The sequence below is a fragment of the Panthera pardus genome, unplaced genomic scaffold, assembly GCF_024362965.1.
Source record: "Panthera pardus isolate Hobbes unplaced genomic scaffold, ASM2436296v1 HiC_scaffold_17, whole genome shotgun sequence".
Lineage (NCBI taxonomy): Eukaryota > Metazoa > Chordata > Mammalia > Carnivora > Felidae > Panthera > Panthera pardus.
The window spans coordinates 58,848,547-58,854,473 of record NW_026526732.1 but is presented as its reverse complement, the minus strand read 5'-3'; positions in this window follow the sequence as shown (position 1 = coordinate 58,854,473).

The following is a 5,927-nucleotide window of genomic DNA, read 5'->3' as shown; positions in this document are numbered from 1 at the left end:
ATAAATGGCCTTTATGATCTTTAAGTATGTTCCTTCTATCCCGACTTTCTCAAGGGTTTTTATTAAGAAAGGGTGCTGGATTTTGTCAAAGGCCTTTTCTGCATCGATTGACAGGATCATATGGTTCTTCTCTTTTTTTTTGTTAATGTGATGTATCACGTTGATCGATTTGCGAATGTTGAACCAGCCCTGCATCCCAGGAATGAATCCCACTTGATCATGGTGAATAATTCTTTTTATATGCTGTTGAATTCGATTTGCTAGTATCTTATTAAGAATTTTTGCATCCATATTCATCAGGGATATTGGCCTGTAGTTCTCTTTTTTTACTGGGTCTCTGTCTGGTTTAGGAATCAAAGTAATACTGGCTTCATAGAATGAGCCTGGAAGTTTTCCTTCCCTTTCTATTTCTTGGAATAGCTTGAGAAGGATAGGGATTATCTCTGCTTTAAATGTCTGGTAGAACTCCCCTGGGAAGCCATCTGGTCCTGGACTCTTATTTGTTGGGAGATTTTTGATAACCGATTCAATTTCTTCGCTGGTGATGGGTCTGTTCAAGCTTTCTATTTCCTCCTGATTGAGTTTTGGAAGAGTGTGGGTGTTTAGAAATTTGTCCATTTCTTCCAGGTTGTCCAATTTGCTGGCATATAATTTTTCATAGTATTCCCTGATAATTGTTTGTATCTCTGAGGGATTGGTTGTAATCATTCCATTTTCATTCATGATTTTATCTATTTGGGTCATCTCCCTTTTCTTTTTGAGAAGCCTGGCTAGAGGTTTGTCAATTTTGTTTATTTTTTCAAAAAACCAACTCTTGGTTTCGTTGATCTGCTCTACAGTTTTTTTAGATTCTATATTGTTTATTTCTGCTCTGATCTTTATGATTTCTCTTCTTCTGCTGGGTTTAGGCTGCCTTTGCTGTTCTGCTTCTATTTCCTTTAGGTGTGCTGTTAGATTTTGTATTTGGGATTTTTCTTGTTTCTTGAGATAGGCCTGGATTGCAATGTATTTTCCTCTCAGGACTGCCTTCGCTGCATCCCAGAGCGTTTGGATTGTTGTATTTTCATTTTCGTTTGTTTCCATATATGTTTTAATTTCTTCTCTAATTGCCTGGTTGACCCACTCATTCGTTAGTAGGGTGTTCTTTAACCTCCATGCTTTTGGAGGTTTTCCAGACTTTTTCCTGTGGTTGATTTCAAGCTTCATAGCATTGTGGTCTGAAAGTATGCATGGTATAATTTCAATTCTTGTAAACTTATGAAGGGCTGTTTTGTGACCCAGTATATGATCTATCTTGGAGAATGTTCCATGTGCACTCGAGAAGAAAGTATATTCTGTTGCTTTGGGATGCAGAGTTCTAAATATATCTGTCAAGTCCATCTGATCCAATGTATCATTCAGGGCCCTTGTTTCTTTATTGACTGTGTGTCTAGATGATCTATCCATTTCTGTAAGTGGGGTGTTAAAGTCCCCTGCAATGACCACATTCTTATCAATAAGGTTGCTTATGTTTATGAGTAATTGTTTTATATATCTGGGGGCTCGGGTATTTGGCGCATAGACATTTATAATAGTTAGCTCTTCCTGGTGGATAGACCCTGTGATTATTATATAATGCCCTTCTTCATCTCTTGTTACAGCCTTTAATTTAAAGTCTAGTTTGTCTGATATAAGTATGGCTACTCCAGCTTTCTTTTGGCTTCCAGGAGCATGATAAATAGTTCTCCATCCCCTCACTCTCAATCTAAAGGTGTCCTCAGATCTAAAATGAGTCTCTTGTAGACAGCAAATAGATGGGTCTTGTTTTTTTATCCATTCTGATACCCTATGTCTTTTAGTTGGCGCATTTAATCCATTTACATTCAGTGTTATTATAGAAAGATATGGGTTTAGAGTCATTGTGATGTCTGTATGTTTTATGCTTGTAGTGATGTCTCTGGTACTTTGTCTCACAGGATCCCCCTTAGGATCTCTTGTAGGGCTGGTTTCGTGGTGACAAATTCCTTCAGTTTTTGTTTGTTTGGGAAGACCTTTATCTCTCCTTCTATTCTAAATGACAGACTTGCTGGATAAAGGATTCTCGGCTGCATATTTTTGCTGTTTAGCACACTGTAGATATCGTGCCAAGCCTTTCTGGCCTGCCAAGTTTCAAAGGAGAGATCAGTCACGAGTCTTATAGGTCTCCCTTTATATGTGAGGGCACGTTTATCCCTTGCTGCTTTCAGAATTTTCTCTTTATCCTTGTATTTTGCCAGTTTCACTATGATATGTCGTGCAGAAGATCGATTCAAGTTACGTCTGAAGGGAGTTCTCTGTGCCTCTTGGATTTCAATGCCTTTTTCCTTCCCCAGTTCAGGGAAGTTCTCAGCTATAATTTGTTCAAGTACCCCTTCAGCACCCTTCCCTCTCTCTTCCTCCTCTGGGATACCAATTATGCGTATATTATTTTTTTTTAGTGTATCACTTAGTTCTCTAATTTTCCCCTCATACTCCTGGATTTTTTTATCTCTCTTTCTTTCAGCTTCCTCTTTCTCCATAACTTTATCTTCTAGTTCACCTATTCTCTCCTCTGCCTCTTCAAGCCGAGCCATCGTGGATTCCATTTTGTTTTGCAATTCGTTTAAAGCGTTTTTCAACTCCTCGTGACTGTTCCTTAGTCCCTCGATCTTTGTGGCAAGAGATTCTCTGCTGTCCTGTATACTGTTTTCAAGCCCAGCGATTAATTTTATGACTATTATTCTAAATTCACTTTCTGTTATATTATTTAAATCCTTTTTGATCAGTTCATTAGCTGTTGTTATTTCCTGGAGATTCTTCTGAGGGGAATTCTTCCGTTTGGTCATTTTGGAGAGTCCCTGGCGTGGTGAGGACCTGCAGTGCACTTCCCCTGTGCTGTGGTGTATAACTGGAGTTAGTGGGCGGGGCCGCAGTCCGACCCGATGTCTGCCCCCAGCCCACTGCTGGGGCCACAGTCAGACTGGTGTGTGCCTTCTCTTCCCCTCTCCTAGGGGCGGGATTCACTGTGGGGTGGCGTGTCCCGTCTGGGCTACTTGCACACTGCCAGGCTTGTGTTGCTGGGGATCTGGCGTATTAGCTGGGGTGGGTAGGCAAGGTGCACGGGGGCTGGAGGGGCAGGCTTAGCTCGCTTCTCCTTAGGTGATCCACTTCAGGAGGAGCCCTGTGGCAGCGGGAGGGAGTCAGATCCGCTGCCGGAGGTTTGGCTCCGCAGAAGCACAGAGTTGGGTGTTTGCGAGGAGCGAGCAAGTTCCCTGGCAGGAACTGGTTCCCTTTGGGATTTTGGCTGGGGGATGGGCGGGGGAGATGGCGCTGGTGAGCGCCTTTGTTCCCCGCCAAGCTGAGCTCTGCCGTCCGGGGGCTCAGCAGCTCTCCCTCCCTTTGTCCTCCAGCCTTCCCGCTTTCCGAGCGGAGCTGTTAACTTCTGACCTCCCAGACGCTAAGTCGCGCTTGCTGTCGGAACACAGTCCGTCCGGCCCCTCCGCTTTTGCCAGCCAGACTCGGGGGCTCTGCTTGGCCGGCGAGCCGCCCCTCCGCCCCGGCTCCCTCCCGCCAGTCCGTGGAGCGCGCACCGCCTCGCCGCCCTTCCTACCCTCTTCCGTGGGCCTCTGGTCTGCGCTTGACTCCGGAGACTCCCTTCTGCTAATCCTCTGGCGGTTTTCTGGGTTCTTTAGGCAGGTGTAGGTGGAATCTAAGTGATCGGCAGGACGCGCTGTGAGCCCCGCGTCCTCCTACGCCGCCATCTTCCGGAACCCCCGCTGGCTATTGTTGATAGTGCTGCTATAAACATTGGGGTGCATATGTCCCTTGGATACAGCACACCTGTATCCCTTGGATAAATATCTAGTAGTACAATTGCTGGGTCTTAGGGAAGTTCTATTTTTAATTTTTTGAGGAACCTCCATACTATTTTCCAGAGTGGCTGCACTAGCTTGCATTCCCACCAAAAATGCAAAAGAGATCCTCTTTTTTCCACATCCTCACCAACATCTGTTGTTGCCTGAGTTGTTAATGTAAGTCATTCTGACAGGTGTAAGGTGCTATCTCAGTGTGGTTTTGATTTGTATTTCTCTGATGATGAGTGATGTTGAGCATTTTTTCATGTGTCAGTTGGCCATCTGGATGTCTTGTTTGGAGAAGTGTCTTTTCATGTCTTTTGCCCATTTCTTCACTGGATTATTTGTTTTTCAGGTGTGGAGTTTGATAAGTTCTTTATACATTTTGGATACTAACCCTTTATCTGATATGTTGTTTGCAAATATCTTCTCCCATTCTGTCAGTTGCCTTTTAGTTTGCTGATAGTTTCCTTTGCTGTGCAGAAGCTTTTTATTTTGATGAGGTCCCAGCAGTTCACTTTTGCTCTTGTTTCCCTTGCCTCTGGAGGCATGTTGAGTAAGAAGTGGCTGCGGCCAAGGTTGAAGAGGTTTTTGCCTGCTTTCTCCTCGAGGATTTTGATGGCTTCCTGTCTTACATTGAGGTTTTTCATCCATTTTGAGTTTATTTTTGTGTATGGTGTTACAAAGTGGCCCAGGTTCATTCTTCTGCATGTCGCTGTCCAGTTTTCCCAGCACCACTTGCTGAAGAGACTGTCTTTGTTCCATTGGACGTACTTTCCTGCTTTGTCAAAGATTAGTTGGCCATATGTTTTTGGGCCCATTTCTGGGTTCTCTCTTTTATTCCATTGATCTGAGTGTCTGTTCTTGTCCCAGTACCATACTGTCTTGATGATCACATCTTTGTAGTATAGCTTGAAATCTGGTATTGTGATGCCTCCTGCTTTGGTTTTCTTTTTCAAGATTGCTTTGGCTATTCGGAGTCTTTTCTGGTTTCATACAAATTTTAGGATTATTTGTTCTAGCTCTGTGAAGAATGCTGGTGTTATTTTGATAGGGATTGCATTGAATATGTAGATTGCTTTGGGTAGTATCGACATTTTAACAATATTTGTTCTTCTTATCCAGGAGCATGGAATATTTTTCCAAGTTTTGTGTCTTCTTTAATTTCTTTAATAAGCTTTCTATAGTTTTCAGTGTATAGATTTTTTCACCTCTTTGGTTAGATTTATCCTAGGATTTTATGTTTTTTTGTGGAACTGTAAATGGGATCAATTCCTTGATTTCTCTTTCTGTCGCTTCATTGTTGGTGTATAGGAATGCAACCGATTTCTGTGCATTGACTTTATATCCTGCAACTTTGCTGAATTCATGAATCACTTCTAGCAGTTATTTGGTGGAATCTTTTGGGTTTTCTATATAGAGTATCATGAAAGTTTGACCTCCTACTGGCCAATTTGGATGACTTTTATTTCTTTGTGTCGTCTGATGGCAGAGGCTAAGACTTTCAATACTATGTTGAATAACAGTGGCTAGAGTGGATATCCCTGTCTTGTTCCTGACCTTAGGGGGAAAGCTCTCAGTTTTTCCCCCATTGAGGATGCTATTAGCGTTGGGTCTTTCATATATGGCTTTTATGATCTCGAGGTATAATCATTCTAACCCTACTTTCGTGAGGGATTTTTTTCAAGAAAGGTGCTGTATTTTGTTAAATGCTTTCTCTGCATCTATCGAGAGGATCATATGGTTCTTGTCCTTTCTTTTCTTGATGTGATGAATCATGTTAATTGTTTTGTGGTTATTGAACCAGACCTGCATGCCAGGTATAAATCCTACTTGGTCATGGTGAATAATTTTTTAATGTGTTGTTGGATCTGGTTGGCTAATATATTGTTAAGTATTTTTGCACCCACGTTCATCAGGGAAATTGGTCTATAGTTCTCCTTTTTAGTGGGGTATCTGTTTGATTTTGGAATTAAGTTAATGCTGGCTTCATAGTATTGGAACTCTGCTCTCTCTCCCTGATCAGCAATCACGCACCTGTTCTTTGTCTTCAGCTTTTGTCCACTCCCTGCTTTT